The sequence below is a fragment of the Pan troglodytes genome, chromosome 17, assembly GCF_028858775.2.
Source record: "Pan troglodytes isolate AG18354 chromosome 17, NHGRI_mPanTro3-v2.0_pri, whole genome shotgun sequence".
NCBI lineage: Eukaryota > Metazoa > Chordata > Mammalia > Primates > Hominidae > Pan > Pan troglodytes.
In genome coordinates this window covers 17,433,715-17,454,729 of record NC_072415.2, presented here as the reverse complement: position 1 = coordinate 17,454,729, position 21,015 = coordinate 17,433,715, and the positions used below count along the sequence as shown (strand labels likewise).

Here is a 21,015-nt window from a genome sequence, read left to right as displayed (position 1 = left end):
TGTTTCTAGTCTGTCTGGGCTACTATTACCAAATACCATAGACTGTGATATGGTTTGGCTATTTGTCCCCTCCAAATCTCATGTTGAGATGTAAGCCCCAGTGCTGGAGGTGGGGCCAGGTGGGAGGTGTTTGGGTCATGGGGACGGATTCCTTGTGGCTTGGTGCTGTCCTTGAGGTAGTGAGTGAGTTCTCACAAGGTCTGGTTGTTCAGGTGTACGGCACCTCCCCCCTCACTCCTTGCTTCTGCTTCCCAGTGTGAGATACCAGTCCCCCTTTACCTTGCATGATGAGTGGAAGCTCCCTGAGGCTCCCTGGAAGCAGATGTCAACACTATGCCTCCTTATGTAGCCTGCAGAACCCAGAGCCAATTAAGCCTCTTTTCTTTATAAATTACCCAATCTCAGATATTCATTTATAGCAATGCAAGAGATGGCCTAATACAGATGGGATGGCTTATAAACAATCGAAATGTGCATCTTACATGTCTGGAGGCTGGGAAGTCCAGGATCAAGGTGCTGCCGGACTCAGTGTCTGGCGAGGGCTTGCATCCAGGCTCACAGACCGTGCCTTCTGGCTATGTGCTTACATGGCAGAAGGGGAAGGAAGCGATCTGAGGTCTCTTTCCCATGGGCATGAATCCCAATCCTGAGGGCTCTGCATTCATGACTGAATGCCTCCCAAAGGTCTCACCTCCTAAGCTTGTCACTCAGGGGTTAGGATTTCAACATATGACTTTGGGGGTGGGGAGAGAGTACAAAAACTTTCAGAGCCTAGCAGTGCTTCCCATTTCTTAGGACAGTTCTCCTTCCACTAGACCCTGTCCTCACACCAACTTGTCAGGTTAGGCAGCGTCAGGGTGGCAGGAGGAAATCACCCGGAAGGACCCTCCCTTGCAGAGTAGGCAGCCTATGGTGAATGTGGCGTGTGCCCCTGAGAGTAGGGACTGGGCCTAGCTAGGAAGGCTGTCAGAGGGGCAGGTCCCCAGAAGCTGTGCCTTTGGGATTATGTAAAAAAGGGTTTGGAGGAATCCACATGAAAGCCACAGCAGGAGATGAATAGGGAGGGAAGTCAGAGTGTGCCCGGCACAGCAGGGTCCCAGTGTGGTGTCCCCAGTTTTGGGGTTCACGGTGGCAGCGGCGGCTCCTGGCCACCCTCCTTGCAGTGCTCGGAGGATGCAGCGGGTGCAGACTGGGTGCCGTGGAAGGGGGCGAGGAGGAGTCTGGGGCTATCTCCTGGCAGAGGGATAGCTCAGCAAAGGTGGTGGGTGCGCTAGAGAGAGAGGAGGACCCCTGTGAGCAAGTCTCTGCGAGGGTAGGATCGAGCCTAGAGAGTGGAGATGTGGATGGAAGAATTCCAGTGCACAGGAGGAGACTCTTCTGAAGCTGGAAAGGAGGAAGGCGGGAGTCCTTGCTCCTGGGCAGAGCTGCTGCTATGAGTCAGCCTGGGGCTGGGGAGTTGGAAAAATACCGACATAGGAGGGATCTGCAGTCCTGACAGTCAGCATCTTGGTCATGCTCTGCAATGTTCAAAAGAGCTTTCTGCGTGTATGAACTTCTCTCCACAATTCCACCAGGTCGCGTGTTTACTAATTGCTAAGTGCTTTACTTGAGTCATCTCATTTAATTGTTAGAACAACCAGATGTGATAAGAACTCATCGGACCCCTCCTTAGGATTAAGGAGGTCAGTGGCAATGAGTCCAGCCTCAGCCTGAGGGGTGACCCCCAGCGAGAACCTCCAGGAAGGCCAGAGGCAACGTCCTGGGACAAGTGAGGGGGACCACGGGGGATGCTACATGGAATGCTGCTTTCCAAGTGCAAATGACCAGGGAGAGAAAGGGCACAGAGATGGGCTTGTGCTCTGCTCAGCATGGGGAGCACCGCAGGGGTGCACATGAGCGAGTGTGAGGTCACGGGATTTGCATCATGTGCAAATGAAATGCAGGAATCACAGGGACAGTCATCGTTTTAAAAGAAGCAGGACCCCGGTATCTTGCCCTTTGAAAACAGATGATGGTGGACTTTGTTTTGCATTGCTCCTGGTGTGCCTGTGGTTGCATGCACGTGCTCGCGTTTTGGAAATGAGGAGGCCCGTGAACTGGTGTCCTGCTGTGTGTGAACTTGGGGTGTGAGGTTTGAAAGGAGCAGGACCCTTCATGTTGTTTTTCTTGGAGGCCCAGCCCTGAAACTTGTTTGTGTCATACATGACAATGGATTTGTGCACTTTTTGTATCACAGGAATGAGTTAAAATCAAGAGTCAGCAGCTCCGCTACTCCGTAGTGACCTTGGTTTATTAACACCTCAAGCCTGGTTTTTCGCAGCTGCCGGCAAGGAAGGCAGGTTTGATCCCTGGAGTCACTTGTGACGCAAAAAAAAAGCATTCTGAAATGGTGACTTGACCTCTGTTATTAACTTTAATGAGATAAATATTAGATGGAACATTTAGCCAAGAGAGGTGTTTCTTTGTAAATAGTGTTATTATTTTCAGGTGTCTGAGAGAGACGTTGATCAGGGCATGCGATGTCTTTGAGCCCCCGCTGAGATGAGAGCTCCAGCTCTGAGCAGTGCCCACCCATCCTCTGCAGGGCGCCCGGTGCTCCACCTGCCCTTCCCTCTGTTGCCCCTCATTACCTCCCAGCCCCGTCCCCAGTACTGCTGTGTAATCTGTTCAGTGGGGACAATAATGACGCAATGTGTGATCCAGAGTCTAGCACCTCGTGGCGCCTTGATGGAAATAGAAAGCTGTGATCACAGCATTAAAATATGCTAACAGGCTGCGGGAGCTAATGGGCGCCGTGTTCACACTGCAGATGTTCATTCCGGCGCTGCCGCCGACTGCAGGGACAGAGCCGGAGGCTGCGCCGTGCACACCCAGCTTCTCATGGTGGTTTTGTTTATTGCCGGGGTGTTCTCCAAAAGGGGCATCCTGCCTCCTTTATAAGGTGTGCTGTCTTTCTGGCTCTGCGATGATATAAGACCCCTTTTTGTCTGACTGTTAGATGCGCAAGCAGACTCAGTGTTCACGTGGAGGGAATGTTAGCGATGATAACAGGGTGCAGTTGTTTGATGAAAATAAATTGGATTTTATCCTGTTTGTGGTTAATATTTATCTAGTTGGAGTTTCTGAGCACTAGAAAGGGGTTCTAAATGCATTGTCTAAATTTGTGAAAGAATTCCAGTATGCCACATTTAAAGGGATGATTTAAGTGCATTATATTAACTTGTGAATAATATGGAATTTTGAGTGTCTGGCTTGCAGTGCTGTCTTCCATTTGCTTCCTGGGTCGGCCTGGCAAATGACTCCATTCTCTTTATCATCTTTGCCCTTATTACTAGCCAGGCACCTCACTCCTTATTTTCTTGCTCTTACTTTGGGGAAATCCATCGGATGAAACATACACTCAGTGAGTAGACAAGGCAGCCAGAGGCTATCTGCTTACAGGTGGGTGGCTTTGTCCACGCTGAAGGATGCCTGTCTCTGCAGAGAGGGTAGCAGCAGGACATGCCTGGCCCGGGCTGGCCATCCACCTGAGCCACAGGTCTGGGCACAGGCACAGATGAGCTGGGAAAGGGCCTGGCCTGGTCCAGAAGGTGCTGGAGGGCAGAGAGGCACTGTGTTGCTGTGACAGTCCCTGATGAATGGGGCTGTGTGGGATGTCGTGTTGCCTTTGGAGATCAGACCACTCCAAGCCCTCAGCAGCAGCCTTGGTCCTGATGTGTTCATTCATCAGGCATCCCACTTGGCTGCACGCAGTGCTGGATCACCTGCGGCGGGAGCAGGGCATGCGCCCTGGTGGATGCTCAGTCCGCGTTTGTTGAGTGGATGATCACAACCCTGCAAACATGTCACTGAGCTAGGCAGTCCAAAGGGTGTCCCTCCAAGGGAGGCGAAGCTGGTGGATGCTGGACACCTGGATGTGCAGGAGCTGGGGGCTGGGGAGGGGGCATAGGTGCTGCCTGGGAGAGGCACCAGGTGTCCTGGCACCAGGACCAGGGATGTTCCTCAGGCTGGGCTGGCAGGCAGGTCATTTTACCCAGTGGGCACTTAGGCAGGAGGCCTGGGGTTTCCAGGCTTTTTGGGGGCTTATGCAAATATTGGAGACCTGAAAAAAATTCTGCTTCCAAGATAGGAAGTGAAAACTGCCAAATTAAAACGGACACATTTAATTAAATGTTGACAAAACGTGATGGCTTGTCAAACAGTCACCTGCAATTCATTGTCTCAAGTGGGATGTGGTGCTTTTTCCTGGGTTTGATGTGACATCTATGAGGCCCGTAAAGGTCATGAGATGCCCTTGGGTAGCCATGGTGAGAAGAGGCTGGAGGCTGCGGGGGCACCTGCTCCTGCTGAGCAGGTAGAGGAGACACTAGGAGCAGCTCAGCGTCCCCCCACAGCCTGGACGGCTCTGAGGGTGGGTCGTCATTCCCTCTGATGAGCTGGGCTGGATCACTTGAGATACAGGCAGAAGGTGGAGAGGGGGCCAAGTCATGTCCTCCCCGTGGCTGGGGCAGAGCTGTGCATCTGGCTTCCTCCTTCCACACAGCCCCAGGGAAGATATCCGGGGGCTTGGCAACCTCCCCTTCAGCTGCATTCAGCCCCACACTGGGTGCCATTTCTGGTGATCTAACATACAATTGAGCAACTCTTGGTGGTGCTAAGATAAATGGATGATAAATTGCAGTTGTATATTTTTAAGATTATGAAGAAAGCAAACATTTAAAATACAAGCCTGTTTATTAGTCTGTTTTACTCAGAGCCCCAGCTTCCGAAGTCTGGTTGCCCTGAATTCCATGTAGAAGTCCTGCCGGGACTTCTGGCAGGAGCGCCCGCCATGTCCCGCGCTGTCTGCATTGTTAGGAAACGTGTCCTTGCTTGGCTCCCAGCATATGGGGGAGAAGTGAATGTGTCACTGCTGTGGCAGGAACACATCTTCCAAGAACTAAGGGACATCTTGTCACGGACTCCTAGGCAGGAAACAGGGCAGAGTTCCAGGTGTCAGGTGCTGTGGTTTGAGGTGTGAATAAATAATTACCAAAATGACTGGCTGTGGTGGGGAACGAGGAGCATGTACATGTTTTGCCTGAAAGTGGGAGCCTGAGTGTTAGCAGTGGTCCCCCCGCCGTCTGCCTGCCTTCCTGAGCGTGCCACATCTGCACGGGGGTGCCCCTTCCTGACCGGGGTGCCCTCTCTCGCCTTCCCTCCTGCTCCCTGTGCACCTTGCCAGGGTTTCCCTGGGCAGCTCTGGTGAAGGGCGTGCGTCACGCTGTCCGGGCCCTCTCCACGCCTCAGTGGCCAGTTGCCTTTCCTTTCTTTCTCTTTCTATGATGCTCCTGTATTACCCCTGGATTCCTCTAACCCACATCATGTTGGATTTTAATTATGTGTTTAATGACTTCTCTCTTACTAGATTATGAGTAAATCCCTCCAAGGGAGGGTCTGTGTTTTGTTTATTTTTGGTCCCTGAATGTCCAGTGCAGGGTCCATGTGCATGCACATATACACACAAATCCATCAGATACACATGTATTCATAATAAGTTTGCTTTTTAAAAGGGTATTTTATATAAATAGAAATGGGAAACTATTATATTTGCAGACATGAACCAATGTATGCTATCAGTGCGGGTTTGAGCCCCAGCTTCAGGCTCAGTAAATCATAGGTCAGCAGAACAATGCCACCCATTTTTCTTGGGATATGTGGTTTTTTCTAGATTCTGTGGCTTACAGTGCTATCCAAAATTCCTTCCACTCCTCCTTCACCTCCTTTCTCAGCTCCCAGGATTTCTGTCTGTCTGGGGAAAACCCTCACCCTGTGTTTTTCCTCTGGTGTGAGAGCAGAGAACAGTCATCCACAAAGAAGAACACTTCTGTGGCCTAGTGTGTGGGGCTTCCCCACAGCCCAGCAGTGGACACCTGCTGTCGTGTCAGCTCCACAGGCCGGGGGGTCAGTCCCCAAGGCTGCCCCTCAGACTCCAGTTGCAAGTCCAGGCCTCAGGAATTTCTGACCGACTGGCTTCAGGTTGGGGTTCTCACAACCCCCTTGCTATGTTTGATTAATTTGCTGGGGGGTGCTCACAGAACTCAGGGAAACACATGTTTACATTTACCAGTTTGCTCCAAGGATATTGCAAAGGACACAGATGAAGGGCTGCGTGGGGCAGGGCATGGGGAATATGTGGAGTTCTGTGCCCTCCCTGGGCACCCCCCTCCAAGAGCCTCTGCATGTTCCGCCATCCAGAAGCTCCCTGAACCCTGTCCTCTTGGATTTTTATGGGCGCTTCTTGATGTCAGCTTTCTTCCCCGCTGGTGGGGATGGGGCCTTCTCTGAGGAGGATCGTATGAGCAACAGGAAAGGCTGGAGGAGAGAGATGTTTTGCCTGGCAGCTGAAAGGCGGACAGAAAGGACAGGAGAAGGTTGGGGAAGTTCTGTTTCCTGAGGCCTGACGCACCCGACCTTCTAACAGAAGACTGTAACAGGGCTGTGGGGTACACAAGCCAGGTGCCGTGGAGGAAAGCCTGTAGATAGATCCACATCACGGCACCACCACATCTCCCCGTGGTTCACAGGCCCTCCCCAAGCATCCCAGGGCCCTCTGCTGTGAAGGCGGCTCCCCCTGCCTCGCTACCTGGGCCCCCGCTCCCCTGTGCAGTGTGCTTATTTCAGTGCTGGTCTGACTTGCTCTTCGTGGTGGTAAGCTCCATGAAGGCAGGACCATGCTCAGGGAGTTTCCTGTCCTTCACTGCCCCAGGGATGTGGCAAATACTTAATCAGTGTTTGCCTATGGAGTGAACAGGTCCATGAATGGTCTTGGAAAATGATGTATCCCAGCACCATGGTGGTGGTCGTTCATACGTGTTCTCATGACTTCTTTGCTTTTCCTAATGGTGAGTTCGGTAGGCCAATTCATTTCTTGCTGAAAAGTGTGGTAAAGGCAAGTCTCCTAACTGGACCAAGACTACAGCCTGCAGAACGCGCAGGGCCTGGGCATGGGGAAGCACGGATGAGGAGCCTGCTGCTGATGCTGAGCAGGAGCCGTGGAGGGGTCTACACCACTCTGCTGACTCTGCGTGATGAGGATTCAAAATGCCATTCACGCAAAACAAATTTAGCAACTAAGAAGTAGAGCGGCACGCTGCTTTAGAAGCACTATGTGTTAGCAGGTATGGTACACACCTGACTGTGCTTCTGTGGCTGAGGAAGGGGAATGAGTCTTCTGTGTGTAAATCTTTCCACAAGCACCATCCTGGGTGTCCTGCCTGACCAGACTTGTGAGCCAGGGCCAGGTTGAAGCATGTGCCCAGGTGAAAATTATGCATTATTTATTCATGTGAGCAACTCTGCGCCTATTTTGAAACATTCACTGCTTTGTTTTGTTTGTTTTGTCTAATTGCATGAAAGATGTGGTAGGCAGAATAATGCCCCCCAACAAAAGGTGTCCACTTCTTAATCCCTGGAACCTGTGAATATGTTACCTTACTAGCAAAAGGGACTTTACAGATATGACTAAGGCTAAGGACCTTGAGTTGCAGAAATTATCCTGGACCATCCAGGCAGGCCTGGAGACATGAGTCCTCTAAAAACAGAGACTCTTTCCCAGCTGTGCTCAGAACCAGAGGTGACCACCAAAGAGAGATCAGAGCCATGCCATGTGAAAAGGACTTGACTTGCCATTGCTGGCTTTCCAGATGATGAAGGGGCCTCAAGCCAAGGAATGTGGGCAGCTTCTAGAAGACGGAAAAGGCAAACAAATATTCTCCCCTAGAGCTCTGGGAAGGAACACAGCTCTGCCACCTCCTTGATTTTCACCCAGTGAAATTAGTTTTGGATTCCCAACCTATAGAACTGTAAAGTAACAAATTTGTGTTTTAAGGCCAGGTGTGGTGGCTCACGCCTGTAATCTCAGCACTTTGGTTTTGGAAGGCCAAGGTGGGAGAATCATTTGAGGCCAGGAGTTCGAAACCAGCTTGGGCAACATAGTGAGACTCCATCTCTACACCAAAAAAAAAAAAAAAAGCCAGGCATGGTAGGTTATGCTTGTGGTGCCAGCTACTCTGGAGGCTGAGGCAGGAGGATCACTTGAGCCTAGGAGCTTGAGGTTACAGTGAGCTATGATTGTGCCACTGCACTCCAGCCTGGTAACAGACTGAGACTTAGTCTGAAAAAGAAAGAAAAATTAAAAAATAACATTTGGTGTTTTTTTTTTCTTTTTGTTTTTGTTTTCCTGAGATGGAGTCTTACTCTGTCGCCCAGGCTGGAGTGCAGTGTGTGATCTCAGCTCACTGCAACCTCCACCTCCTGGATTCAAGCCATTCTCTTGCCTCAGTCTCCCAAGTAGCTGGAATTATAGGTGCCCGCAACCACGCCCGGCTCATTTTTGTATTTTTTGTAGAGATGGGGTTTCACCATGTTGGCCAGGCTGGTCTCAAACTCCTGGCCTCAGGTAATCTGCCCACCTCAGCCTCCCAAAGTGCTGGGATTACAGCTGTGAGCCACCGCACCCGGTCAAATTTGGTGTTTTAAGCCACTGAGTTTGTATAGCTTGTTATAGCAGCAATAGGGAAGAGATACATATGGCTTTGTCTATAGAGAGATATTGCTTAAATAAAAAGAAGAAAACCCTTCCAGGTGTACATTTTCTCAGGCAGTGCTTGCGCTTTAAGGAGCACGTGCAGGATATTTACATCAGCAGCAAGTATATGAATCGTAGCCTAGTCTCATCGTTAGAGGTGCATGAACTCAAGGTAAGCATACCCTAAGTTTCTGCTCAAGGTCATACCCTGGCTCCAGCCCTGTCACATGGTTAGTGTTCCACAGCCAGTGACTGAGCTGGAGCCAGGGCCACTGCCCCCACGTCGTCATGCCATGGTCATTGTCATTTCACTGCAGTTTCTCCAGCTTCCTTTTGAAGAGGAACACAAAGGAGAGGTGCTTTGCAAGGATACAGTATATTATAAGAATAGGGACATGTTTGAAACTAGTAGTTAATGAACATTATTTTCCTAAATTCGTAGCTTTTATTTTGTTTTTTTTAAGAGACAGGGCCTCACTCTCTTGCCCAGGCTCGAGTGCAGTGGCGCTATCACAATTCACTGCATCTTTGAACTTCTGGGCTCAAGGGATCCTTCTGTCTCAGCCTCCTGAGTAGCTGGAACTACAGGCACACGCCACCATGCCTGGCTAATTTTTGTGTTTTTTGTAGAGATGGGGTCTCACCGTTTTGCCCAGGCTGAGCTGGAACTCCGGGCACAAGCAGTCCTCCTGCCTCAGCCTCCCAAAGTGCTGGGATTACAGGCATGAGCCATGCACCCGTCCTTAACTGATAGTTTTAGAGCAGTCCATTAGAGTGGACCCATGTCATCTGACGAAGCCATGTGTCTGTTTTGTATTTTCTAAGAGATTTGGTGCTGAGTAAAGAAAAAGAAAATTCTTCATATCTGATGAGAAGGTAGTGCTGTTGAGAGAGACCAAAAAAGGACAATTAGTGATGAGGGTATTTAAGGCAGACAGTTCATACCTCCTGAGTTTTTGGAACATGTGTCTCTCTTTGGTAAAATATTTTGGGGATAATCCCTATTATATGTGTATTTAATTATTTTAATATTATATACATATACTATTATAAACTTCCTAAGATAAACACAAAATTATAGATTTTGCTGAAGAGCAAAATAAAAATAAAATTGTTCTCCCCTTTTCTTCCAACACCAAATGAGTCAGCCCACTGGGGTGTAGTGGGCAGCTCTGCCTGGAACTGCCTGCCATGCCGCCCTCTGTGTGCCTGGAACAGCCTGCCATGCTGCCGTCTGCATGGCCAGGGCCCTTCTGCAGCCCCCACTGCACCAACCTTTGTCCGCCTTTATTGGTGAACACAGTGCCCACCTCACCATGCTGGGGTGGCCTGGCTTGCTGTCTCCGAGTACCGTGGGAACTGAGGCGGGCTGGCCTTGTCTCCCCAGCGCCTGCTCACAGGAGGTGCCCCATGATGTCTGTCGTGCAGATGAATGTGTCCATGTGTGCTGGGCTAGTACAGAAGATTGGTAGGCAGGGGTCTTCGTGGCCAGGGCCTGAGGAGGACCGACAGCCTTGGGGACTGCATGGGTTTTGAGAGTCTGGGGGAACCAGGGGGAAGTAGGAGGACATAGTAAACAGAGGTCAAGAAGAGCGAGGAAGACGTGGGGATAGGGACACGTACCTGACTGAGGAAAATGGATTCTAGGAACACAAACGTCATTGAAGAAGCAGAGTGTGTGTTACTGGTTGAGGGTGTCCTGGTCCTTGGCATCTTGAACAAATAATCAGACAAAACACACAAACAAAGCAAGGAAAGAATAAAGCAACAAAAGCAGAGATTTATTGAAAACGAAAGTACACTCCACAGGGTGGTAGCATGCCCTAGCAAGAGGCTCCTGAGCCCGGTTACAGAATTTTCTCCGCTTTAAAGACTCTCTAGCGGTTTCCCATTGGTTACTTGGTGTACACCGTATGTAAATTAACTAGTGGCCTTTGATCAGTCTGATTGGTTGCAGGAGGGGGCCAATCAGAGGCTGAAGCAAAGTTACAAAGTTACACCCTATGCAAATGTCTGATTGGTTGCAGAAAGTGACCAATCAGAGGCTAAAGTGAAGTTACAAAGTTATACTCCTATGCAAGACTTGGCCCCTGACCAGCCTGATTGGTTGTGGGAGGGGTCCAGTCAGAGGTACTTTCAATTTTTCATCTGCCACACAGAAAAAGTGGGAGGGGGCAGGGTTGCAAGGGAGTAGCCTCTGGTCCTTGTGTTACTTGGGCATGGAAAGTTGGGGTTTTCCTTTTGATTTAGTTCTAGGAAGTCGGTGTGAATCGGCCTTAGGTTCCCTTCCTCCAGATCCTATTCTCCTGCCTCATGGGGTCACTGCTTGCCTGGGTGGATGAGCTGGAGCTTCATTCTGTGAAAGCAGTGGGCTGGCTTCAGATCCCGTGACAGCTGCAAGCACAGCAGAACCAAGGCAGGCACTTGTGGAGTTCTTCACTGTCCTCAAAAAAGCAGGTGGTGTTGTCAACTGTGGTTACACTGGACAGAAAGAACACTGTTACCAGGGGCCAGGTGTGCAACAGTTCTGACTAGGGCCGTGGGAGTAAGGCCGGGAAGCAAGGGGTCCATGCAGGCACTCTGAGCTGAGATGAGCAGGCTGACCGCTAGACTGGGGGCCACAGGGGGACGGGCCAGGGATGCATCCAGGTGTCAAGCCAGGGTGCATGGTAATGTGACTCTCTAGACCACACAGCCAGGTAAGGGGCTGGTTTTCAGGATGAGATACCAACTTTGGTCTAAGAGAGGTGACTTCTACATAGGGCTGTGAGACAGGCACTGTTCAATAAGCAGTTGGAACTAATTTTTTTGGATTTTAATGATTCCAAAAAAGAAATCTGGGAGCTACAGAATTAGCATTTATCTTCTTCCCTTAACTGATACAAATTCTTCTATGCCAAGCCTTGAAGTGCGCCCAAGAAAGGCGTATATCAATGCAGAAGGTGGGAGTCCAGGAGGCCAGTGTGGGCTCAGTCATGGTGGCTGTCACGGGCGGAGCAGGGACAGCAAGGATGTCTCCCAGAAATGCAGTGAGCCCGAGCAGAGCCCCGCCTGGGAGCTTTTCTACAACAATGTAGCCAGAGAGGTTCAGCCTTTCCAGTGGGGGGCAGCTCGCGGCCTAGACTCGGTGAGGATAGTATACTCTCATGCGGAGATGTTCCTGGAAGCCTCACACACCTGTGGCCATGCTGTGGTGGCCTTTGCAGGGCTCTCTAGGGCAAGCTGAAGGCAGATCCCGACTGCCAGGGGCAGCAGCCAGGGATGGCTTACAGGGCAAGCAGAGCATTTTCCTACCTGTGGTCCCACTGGGGGGCCCGAGACCAAGAATCTCCACGAAACAATCGGTGACCCCTGAAGATGCCACATGGGGTTTCTAGAATCACACATGATGTGTGTGTGCACCTAGGGAATGGGAGCTCTTCCTGGGTGTGGCCATGTCCCCCCTGGACTCCTAAAGGTTGGCCTTATGGGATGGGTGACAACCAACTGCCAGGCTCCCTCCCTCTCCCCCAGTTCTCCTTTTCTCTATTCCCTTCCTGTACCTCTTTTGGAGGCCATGCTGCCTGCCCACCCGCCTCCCTGGAGGTGTGCAGCCCCCTGAGCCTGGGGTTCAGAAGAGCAAACCCACCAGCATCCCAGGGCACCTGCCTGACGAAGGGAACAGGATGCCTTCTCTGCATTCCCTTCGTTGCCCTAAATTAACACTATAGCTCCATTCTGTTATTTTTGTGCTCAAACAGGCTTAAAAACAGTTGTTAACACATATTCTCATCTCCCAAATTGTCATTTTTTTGAGATGGCAAGGAATACATCACGCCTTTGGATGGCTTTAATTTACATCATCTAGTGTTCACCTCATTCACACGATTCTGATACTTATTTCTAATTCTGAGTAACTAACGGCAGGTGACAGGGCAGTCACCCAACAGCGTATAGTACCTTGGGGCTTCACAGAAAGAGCCCTGCATGAGGACCTGTGTGTCACCCACACTTCAGGCCAGCTTGACAGCCACCCCCGCCTTTAGGGAGCTGCAGCAGCTAAGAAACATGTACTGCAGAATAAGAGAAAAGGACCCAAGATTGCTTTTTAAAAATGTGTTTCTTAACTTGTTCTTTGGCATAATTTCTGCATTAATGGATAGTACTTCTCAGCCTTTCATGAAATTTCTGCCTCTTATATGTGGAGAAAACAGAGGCTGTTTTAAATTATAAAGGAAAGCTTTAATCTAGTCCAAGAAACTGGGGGAAATAGACTTCTTTTCTCGCTTTCAGCCCCATTTCCCTACCTAATGTTAAATATGGCTATTTCTCCCAATTTAGAGGGTTTTCTTTGTAGAATATGAATGAGCTATTTACTGGGTAACAAAAAGACAAGCCTTTCAAGTACAAATGGAGCTTTGGAGATCTCTCAATTTGAAAGACTAATCTCTGCATAAACACAACTGTTTCTCCATATTGCTGGGAACACTCCATCTATCTGTTTGGCCACATTTTCTATTATGGTTTTTATAAAATGAAACGATGGCTAATAGCTCAGCAGAGAAGTATTTGGGCACAGTAGCAATAGGGATGTGTTTACATTGCTTTAAACTGTGTTGTGAGCAAAGAATAGTAATTTTCTATAGAAATTGCTCTAATCTGATCAGTAGAATTAGGCATTGCATATTTTCATTTCTGTACCTTTATCGGAGCTTATGTCAACTAATAATCTCATTTAGATACTTGGGTTTTTCATATTAAATATCTGGTTATACCTGCTATATCTTTCAGCCTCAAAACTCTTAGATCAGGTCTTCCCTTTTCTTTACACAAGTGGATAGCAGATGTGACAATACCACTGTCTGCCACAGGGAATAATTTGAGGGGCCACCGTGTGTCTAGAACCTTCCACAGGGAAGTGCACCTGAATGTGGAAAGATGGTGCCATTGCTCTTAGAAATGCCCTTTAGGGCTGACAGAGCCTGACTTTTTTTTTTTTTTTCACATCGCTGTAGATGGGGCTTTTGAAACCCTCCTTCCCTTCAGCCCCCACCCCCACCCCCACCCCCACCCCCACCCCAAGGTTTTAGGACAAAATGGGATGAGTGAATTCATGGCTTGACAGACTGAACAGAAAAATGAGGCTCCGTGCTCCATATTCATGTGCATCTGCCCCTCATGGTGACATGCTAATTGGTTGGCCGGTGCACAAGACAAGGAAGTGCAGGTTTCCTGTTGCTCACACAGTGCTTCCTGTCTGCTGTGGCAGGAGCCGGGAGGAAGGGAGCGAGCCAAGAGGGGTGCTGCCCACCGGAAACGATGGCGCGAGGCCGCAGAGCTAAATGGGGGCCTCTCCAGGGAGTGCTCTGTTCACGGCTCCATCGCTGTTAATAAGTATCTTGTGATTTCGGAATTTAAATGAGGTTGTGTTTAACCTGCATAACATCTGGCTTTTAAAATCTGACTTTATTTTCCTTTTATTTCTGTGCATCGGCTCAGGCACACTTAGTGGTTGCTTAGGTGTTGAAGTCAGGTTACCAAACAGCACGCCCTCTCTTTATTCTCAGGCTGCGTATTTCATTGATTCTGAAGGTCAGATGGCTGTGTTCAAGTTCTGTTAGTATATTGGTGTCAGAAATGAAAAGATGATGTAACCCTTTATAACTTCTTAAAGGCTCATATCATGTCAGGAAATTAACCTGTAGGAGTTATGGACAAATGCCCATCCTGATGATTTTCAGCCATGAAAATGAGTAAAGGGGAGATGGGCATGCGAAAGGCTGCATGTGTTGAGCATTTGATTTTGGAGGAGGATGCATTTGTTGTTTGATGGAGTCTACGACCTTGCCCTCATTCCAAAGGGCAGCCTTTGGCCCTGGGCATGCCCTCATTGGCTCACAACACCTACAAACCATACAACATTTGGCATCAGGGTTGTATCTGTTGGTGGAGGACACAACGCCAAAAGGAAATGGGATTTCCTGGTTAGGCCTGCGGCTTGGCAGATGATTGTTATGGGAAAGACACTGAGTCTGTTTAGGCTATTTCTTCCTCTTTACTAAAAGTGTTCCTATTTTGAAAGCAATGCTGAGTTGTGGACACGTGTATAAACCGTAATGCTGTAAGTTAGGCCTCTCTTGTCTAGAATCTCAGCCTCTTCATACTCTCTCCCCCTTTTTTGCCATATTATTTTCCTTATCACTAACTATATATTTTACCTGTCTCACTTACTATCTGTCTCTCCTCTCAGAGTGTTACTCCAGGAGGGCAGAGATAACTGTTTAGTCCAGGCTGTGCCTTCAGTGCTCAAAATAATGCCTGGGTGCAAAATAAATATATCTTGAATGAAATAATGAAGTAATCTTTAAAATGGTGCTCCGAGCATAATTTTCATATAGTAACACATAGTTTGCAATTAGTTGTCTCTTTCAGGGATAATGGAATTGTTCAACATAAGAAAATCAGGCCTGGGCACGGTGGCTCAGGCCTGTAATCCCAGCACTTTGGGAGGCTGAGGTGGGCAGATCACTTGAACCCAGGAGTTCAAGACTAACCTGGGCAACATGGCAAAAGCCTGTTTCTACAAAAAATACAAAATTAGCTGGGGGTGGTGGCGGGTCCCTTTGGTCCCAGCTACTTGGGAGGCTGAGGTGGGAGGATCACCTGAGCCTAAGAGGTTGAGGCTGCAGTGAGCTGTGATCATGCCAGTGCACTCCAGCCTGGGTCACAGAGTGAGACCTTGTTTCACCAAAAAAAAAAAAAAAGGAAAATCAAACAATATAATATACCACATTTATAGAATGAAAGAAAAAAAATGAGATCTTCTCAATAGACACAGAAAAGGCATTTGACAAACTCTTAACCTTCTTTGATTATAAAAACACACAAAAAAACCTAGAAATAGAAGGAACTTCTTCAACAAGATAAAAGGCATGTCCTCATCCGGCTGGGTGCCTCTAACAAAATACCATATACGAGGTGGCCTGTAAACAACAGAGGTTTATTTCTCATTGTTCTGGAGGTCGGAAGTCTGAGATCGGGGCACCACCAGATTCTGTGTCTGGTGGGGGCCTGTTTCCTGGTTCATAGATGGAACATTCTTGTTATATCTTCACATGGTGGAAGGGGCCAGCCAGCTCTCTGGGATCTCTTTTATAAGGACACTAATTCCATTTATGAGGGCTCTGCCCTCATGACCTAATCACCTCCTGAAGGCTCCACTTCCTAATATCCTCACATTGGTAATTAGGTTTCAACATGTGAGTTGTAGTGGGGCACAAACATTCAGTCTATAGCAGGGTATTTATGAAAAACCTACTAACACCATACTCAGTGGTGAAAGCTTTAACCCCTAAGACAAGGAACAAGAGAGGATACCCACTTTTACCAATGCTGTTCAACATTGTACTCCAGGTTCTAGCCAGAGCAACTAGACAAGAAAAAGAAATAAAAGGCATCCAATTGCAAAGAAAAGAATGAAAACTATCCCTGTTCAAAAATGACATGATCTTATGTATAGAATATCTCCGAGATGCCACAAGAAAGCTACTAGAACAAATAGATGAATTCAGCAGAATTGCTGGGAACAACATCAACATGCAAAAATCAAGTGTGTTTCTATACATGTGCCATGAACAATCTGAAAAGGAAATTAACAAAGTCATTTCATTTAAATTAGCTCTAAAAGAATAAAATACCTAGAAGTAAATTTAACCCAGGAAGAAAGATTTGTACACTGAAAACAATACAAAATATTGCTGAAAGAAATTAAACAATACCTAATTAAATGGAAAGACGTTCCATATTCATGGGTCAGAAGACTTAGTATAGCTAACACATAAATACTACCTAAAGCCATCTACAGATGCAATACAATCCCTATCAAAATTCTAACAGCCTTTCACTTTTGCAAAAGCTGATCTTAAGATTCATATAGAATTTCAAGGCACACCTTACAGCCAACACACTCTTGAGAAAGAACAAAGTCAGAGGACTCACACTTCCCAGTTTCAAAATTTACAAAAGTACTGTAATCAACACGGTGTGGCGTGGACTTCAGGATAGATGCATAGACCTATGAAGAGAACTGAGAGTCCGGACATCCACACAGCTATGGCCGGATGATTGGATGATTTTTGATAAGGGCTCCAAGTCCATTTAATGGGAAAGAATAGTCTTTTCAACAAATGATGCTGGGGCAACTGGGTTTCTGCATCAAAAGAAGGGAGTTGGACCCTATCTCATATCAGGTACAAAAATTAGCTTGAAATGTATCAACGACTTACATTTAAGAGCCAAGAGCATAAAATTCTTAGGAGAAAACATAGGGGTAAGTTTTCATGCTGTTGGATATGGCAGTGGATTCTTAGCTATAACACCCAAAGTATGAACAACAAAAGAAAAAAAAAACAGATAAATTTGACTTTATCAAAATGAAAGACTTGTGTGCATCCAAAGACATTATTAAGAGAGTAAAAAGACATCCTACAAAATGGGAGAAAATATTTGCAAGTCATTTATCTGATGAAGGCTTATTATTCAGAATATATAAAGGACTGCAAATCAAAACCCCAATGAGATACCATCCCACACCAGTCAGAATGGTGATCATTAAAAAGTCAGGAAACAACAGGTGCTGGAGAGGATGTGGAGAAATAGGAACACTTTTACACTGTTGGTGGGACTGTAAACTAGTTCAACCATTGTGGAAGTCAGTGTGGTGATTCCTCAAGGATCTAGAACTAGAAATACCATTTGACCCAGCAATCCCATTACTGGGTGTATACCCAAAGGAATATAAATCATGCTGCTATAAAGACACATGCACACGTATGTTTATTGCGGCACTATTCACAATAGCAAAGACTTAGAACCAACCCAAATGTCCAACAACGATAGACTGGATTAAGAAAATGTGGCACATATACACCATGGAATACTATGCAGCCATAAAAAATGATGAGTTCATGTCCTTTGTAGGGACATGGATGAAGCTGGAAACCATCATTCTCAGCAAACTATTGCAAGGACAAAAAACCAAACACTGCATGTTCTCACTCATAGGTGGGAATTGAATAATGAGAAGACATGGACACAGGAAGGGGAACATCACACACCGGGGCCTGTTGTGGGGTGGGGGGAGGGGAGAGGGATAGCATTAGGAGATATACCTAATGTTAAATGACGAGTTAATAGGTGCAGCACACCAACATGGCACGTGTATACATATGTAACTAACCTGCACATTGTGCACATGTACCCTAAAACTTAAAGTATAATAATAATAAAGAACTACTAAAAAACTCAACAACAAAAGGACAAATAACCAAACACAAAAATGGGCAAAGGGCTTAAATAGACATTTATCCAAAGAAGATATGCAATGACCAATAAACAAATGAAAACATACCAAGTATTCTTAGTTATTTGAGAAAGGAAAATCAAAACCACAATGAGATACCACTTCACACCTACCAGAGGGGTTATGATTTTAAAAATCAGAAAATAACAAGCATTGGCAAAGATGTGGAGAAATTGGAACCCCTTTTTATTACTGATAGGAGTTTACAACGATGCAGCTACTATGGAAAACAGTTTGATGGTTTCTCTACAAGTTAAACATACAATTACCATATGATGCAACAATTCCACTCCCAGGTGTACAACCAAAATAATTGAAAACAAGGACCGGAACAGATATTTGTACCTGCTGTTCATTACAGCATTATTCACAATGGCCAGAGGGTGGAAATAACTTACAAGTCTATCAACTGATGAAGAGATTAAAAATGTGGTATATACACGTGATGAAATATTACTCAGCCATAAAAAGGAATGAAGTTTGGATGAACCTTGGAAAACATTATGCTAAGTGGAATAAGCCAGTGACTAAAATATAAGATATGACAAATATATGATACTGCTTATATGAAATATCTAGCATACACAAGCTCAGAGAGACAGGAAGTGGATTAGAGGTTACCAGGAGCTTGGAGGAGGGAAGAATTGAGACTTTACTGCTTGATGGTTACAGAGTTTTATGTTCAGGGAAGAGATTTGGAAATGGATGGTGGTGACAGTTGCACAACAGTGCAAATGTTAGTAACACCACTGAATTGTGTCTCAGTTACTGGGAGGCTGAAGAGGGAGGATTCTTTGAGCCAGGGATTTGGAGGCTGGCCTGGGCAACATAGTGAGACTCCATCTCTAAAAATAAATCTAATAATGATTAAAGTGGCAACATTTGTTATATATATTTTACTACAATAAAAAGTTAGAAAAAATCGTGGGACTATTTGGAGTGCAATTAACAGCATTGAGTTTTATTTCTCCTTCTCCAGACTAACATCTAACAGGTCTGTGGATCAGAAATGATGGTGGAGCAGTTGCCCTCTGACATAGCGATAGACCGTGTGGAAATGGTATTCAGTAAGCCCTTGACGTCCAAAGGGGTGCACATGCAGACCTTTGCAAATCTCCAATAGAGGGCTGCAGAAATGTTTGTAGAGTCTCTTGACTTTCTTCAGACTCATATTTTCATAGAGAAATAAGTGTTTCCTGCGTATTTTCTCACCTGCAAGTTTAATCTCTCATGAATGGTTGTGTTTCATGAGGAAATAAAGTTTTCAGCACTTTGGAAGTGTGTATAAGGATGGTTAGAAAATCATACTGTCAGGTTGAGATGTGGATTCTCATCCTTCCGCCGGCACCTCACCAACCCAGCGCTTGGCCACCATCCTTGCAGCACGTAATTCATGTCTGCCACAGCAAAATAGCCAATGTCCTGGAGCCCTGAGCCCTGTGAGATGTGTAGGAAGTCACCCTGCCCCTGTCTGGCATCTGGTATGAGCTCTAGGCATGTTTGTTGATTGAGTTAGTGAGTCAGTCACTGTCAGTCAGAGGCACATGCTGGGATGTGTTGCGGGAAGTGGATCGCTGACCCTCTGGTCATGGCACTCCCGCCTTCCTGCTCTGGTATGGGCCTGGATGAGGGTGCAAGGGTGTCTGCTGGGGTCAGTTCTGCTTCCCCAGATCCCAGCCACCCTCCTCAGCCACACACAGCACTGACCTCACTCCCCATGCGCTGCCCTGCTCTCAACTTCCACTTCTCCCCAGTGTCTTGGGCAAGCAGAGTGCCCACAAAGACCCCTGTTAGGACGCATGCCTAACAGGGGTCTTTGTGGCCCTGGTAACCGCCCTCTCCCTCTCCACCGGCCACTGCAGCTGCATTCACCTCTCCACGCCCAGGCTGCCCTGGTGAAAAGAAGCTCGTTTGTAGACAAAGTGTGGGAGTGTCTTTACTGTGGGTGAAAGAGCAAACTTGGGGATCTCTTTGCAAAGTGCTGGAGATGGTTAATGATGTCATAATTAGTAGGCAGCAGTCAAAGTGTTATGACATCATTAACCAGTGATTGTTGTACTCCGTGGCCTTTCTAACTGGCTTGTTGTGATTGGGCCCCAAGGCTGCCTGGCCCTCTGTGAGACCATGTCTGAATAGATACCTGAGAGTTAGACCCATGTGCTGGGTCTGGGTGAGGCTGTGTGTAGATCACAGCAGCGTGAGCACTGGCTGTACCTTTGCCCTGTCCTGCTGCTCTTCCTGTCTGCTGTGTCAGGACACTGAGCAGAAGTGGCGGTGGAATGCACACAGCACAGCGTGTCACAGTGCGCATGGGCTCCCCACTGGAAGGGATGTAGCATTGTTTTTCTTTCGTAATGGAGAGAAGAGGGGAAGAAAAGGCCCAGGCACTGGTTCTCCAACTCTTGTACATCCGGTCACTGTCCTGAGATTCAGAAGGTCTGGGATGTTCTGAGAATTTGCATTTCTGACAAGTTTGCAGAGAGTAATGCTGATGCTGCTGGTTCAGGGACCCACTCGGAGAGTCAGTGGCCTGGAGCACTGGAGGGCTCCGTGGAGCTGGGAGGGTGGAGGGATGACGGCCTCGGGGTGGCACAAGGAGGTGCCGGGTGAAGAGGAGGTGCCAGAGGCAGGATGGAGCAGCTCACAGTGGTACCTGGGATGGCCCCGTGGCTTCTGCCAAGCCAAATTCTCCTGTTTCATAAGAATTGCTCACTGGTGAGACTCCATTTTTCTTGAAGAACAGTGTTGTTTGTTTTATTTTATTTTCTTTCAGGCATATATAGAATCTTTGGCACTATAAAAAGCATTTACTGCATAATTAATATCTAATTGTTCCCAGAGAAGACACAATCTTATAAGGGGAAGTCATGGGAAGAAGGAAGCTCTGGTCATAAAAACACGATTTCCACCTTCTGTGCAGAGAAACTGCACTCTTAATTGTAGGCAGAAGGGTTTCGTTTGGGTGAATTCATCTTCACCACTGGAAGACGCCGCCCACCTCCCAGCCAACCCCCTCCCCAGACCGAGGGTGGACGGGCCTGGCCGTCAGGGAAGGCCTCGCATTGTGCCATCCAGCCGGGGCTTGGCCACGGCCAGTCTGAGGCAG

At 47.5% G+C, this 21,015-nt stretch overlaps 1 protein-coding gene and 1 long non-coding RNA gene across 15 annotated transcripts in view; one reads left to right on the top strand and one right to left on the bottom strand.

The window, feature by feature from the left end:
• LDLRAD4 (low density lipoprotein receptor class A domain containing 4) overlaps positions 1-21,015 on the top strand; it is a 436,354-nt gene that overhangs the window by 233,825 nt on the left and 181,514 nt on the right. Inside the window, exon 1 of one of the 14 annotated variants that reach the window (XM_054672294.2) lies at positions 19,864-20,345. The exons of the other annotated variants lie outside the window; for them this stretch is intronic. The gene's annotated coding sequence lies outside the window, so the exon portion shown is untranslated. Of the gene's footprint in view, positions 1-19,863; positions 20,346-21,015 lie in introns of those variants that run through there. 14 annotated transcript variants of the gene reach the window in all.
• On the bottom strand, positions 18,850-19,702 carry LOC134808581 (uncharacterized). Its single transcript, XR_010151850.1, has 2 exons — positions 19,617-19,702; positions 18,850-19,121 (listed from the first exon to the last, which is right to left on the bottom strand). It is a non-coding gene; the product is annotated as an uncharacterized LOC134808581 (long non-coding RNA).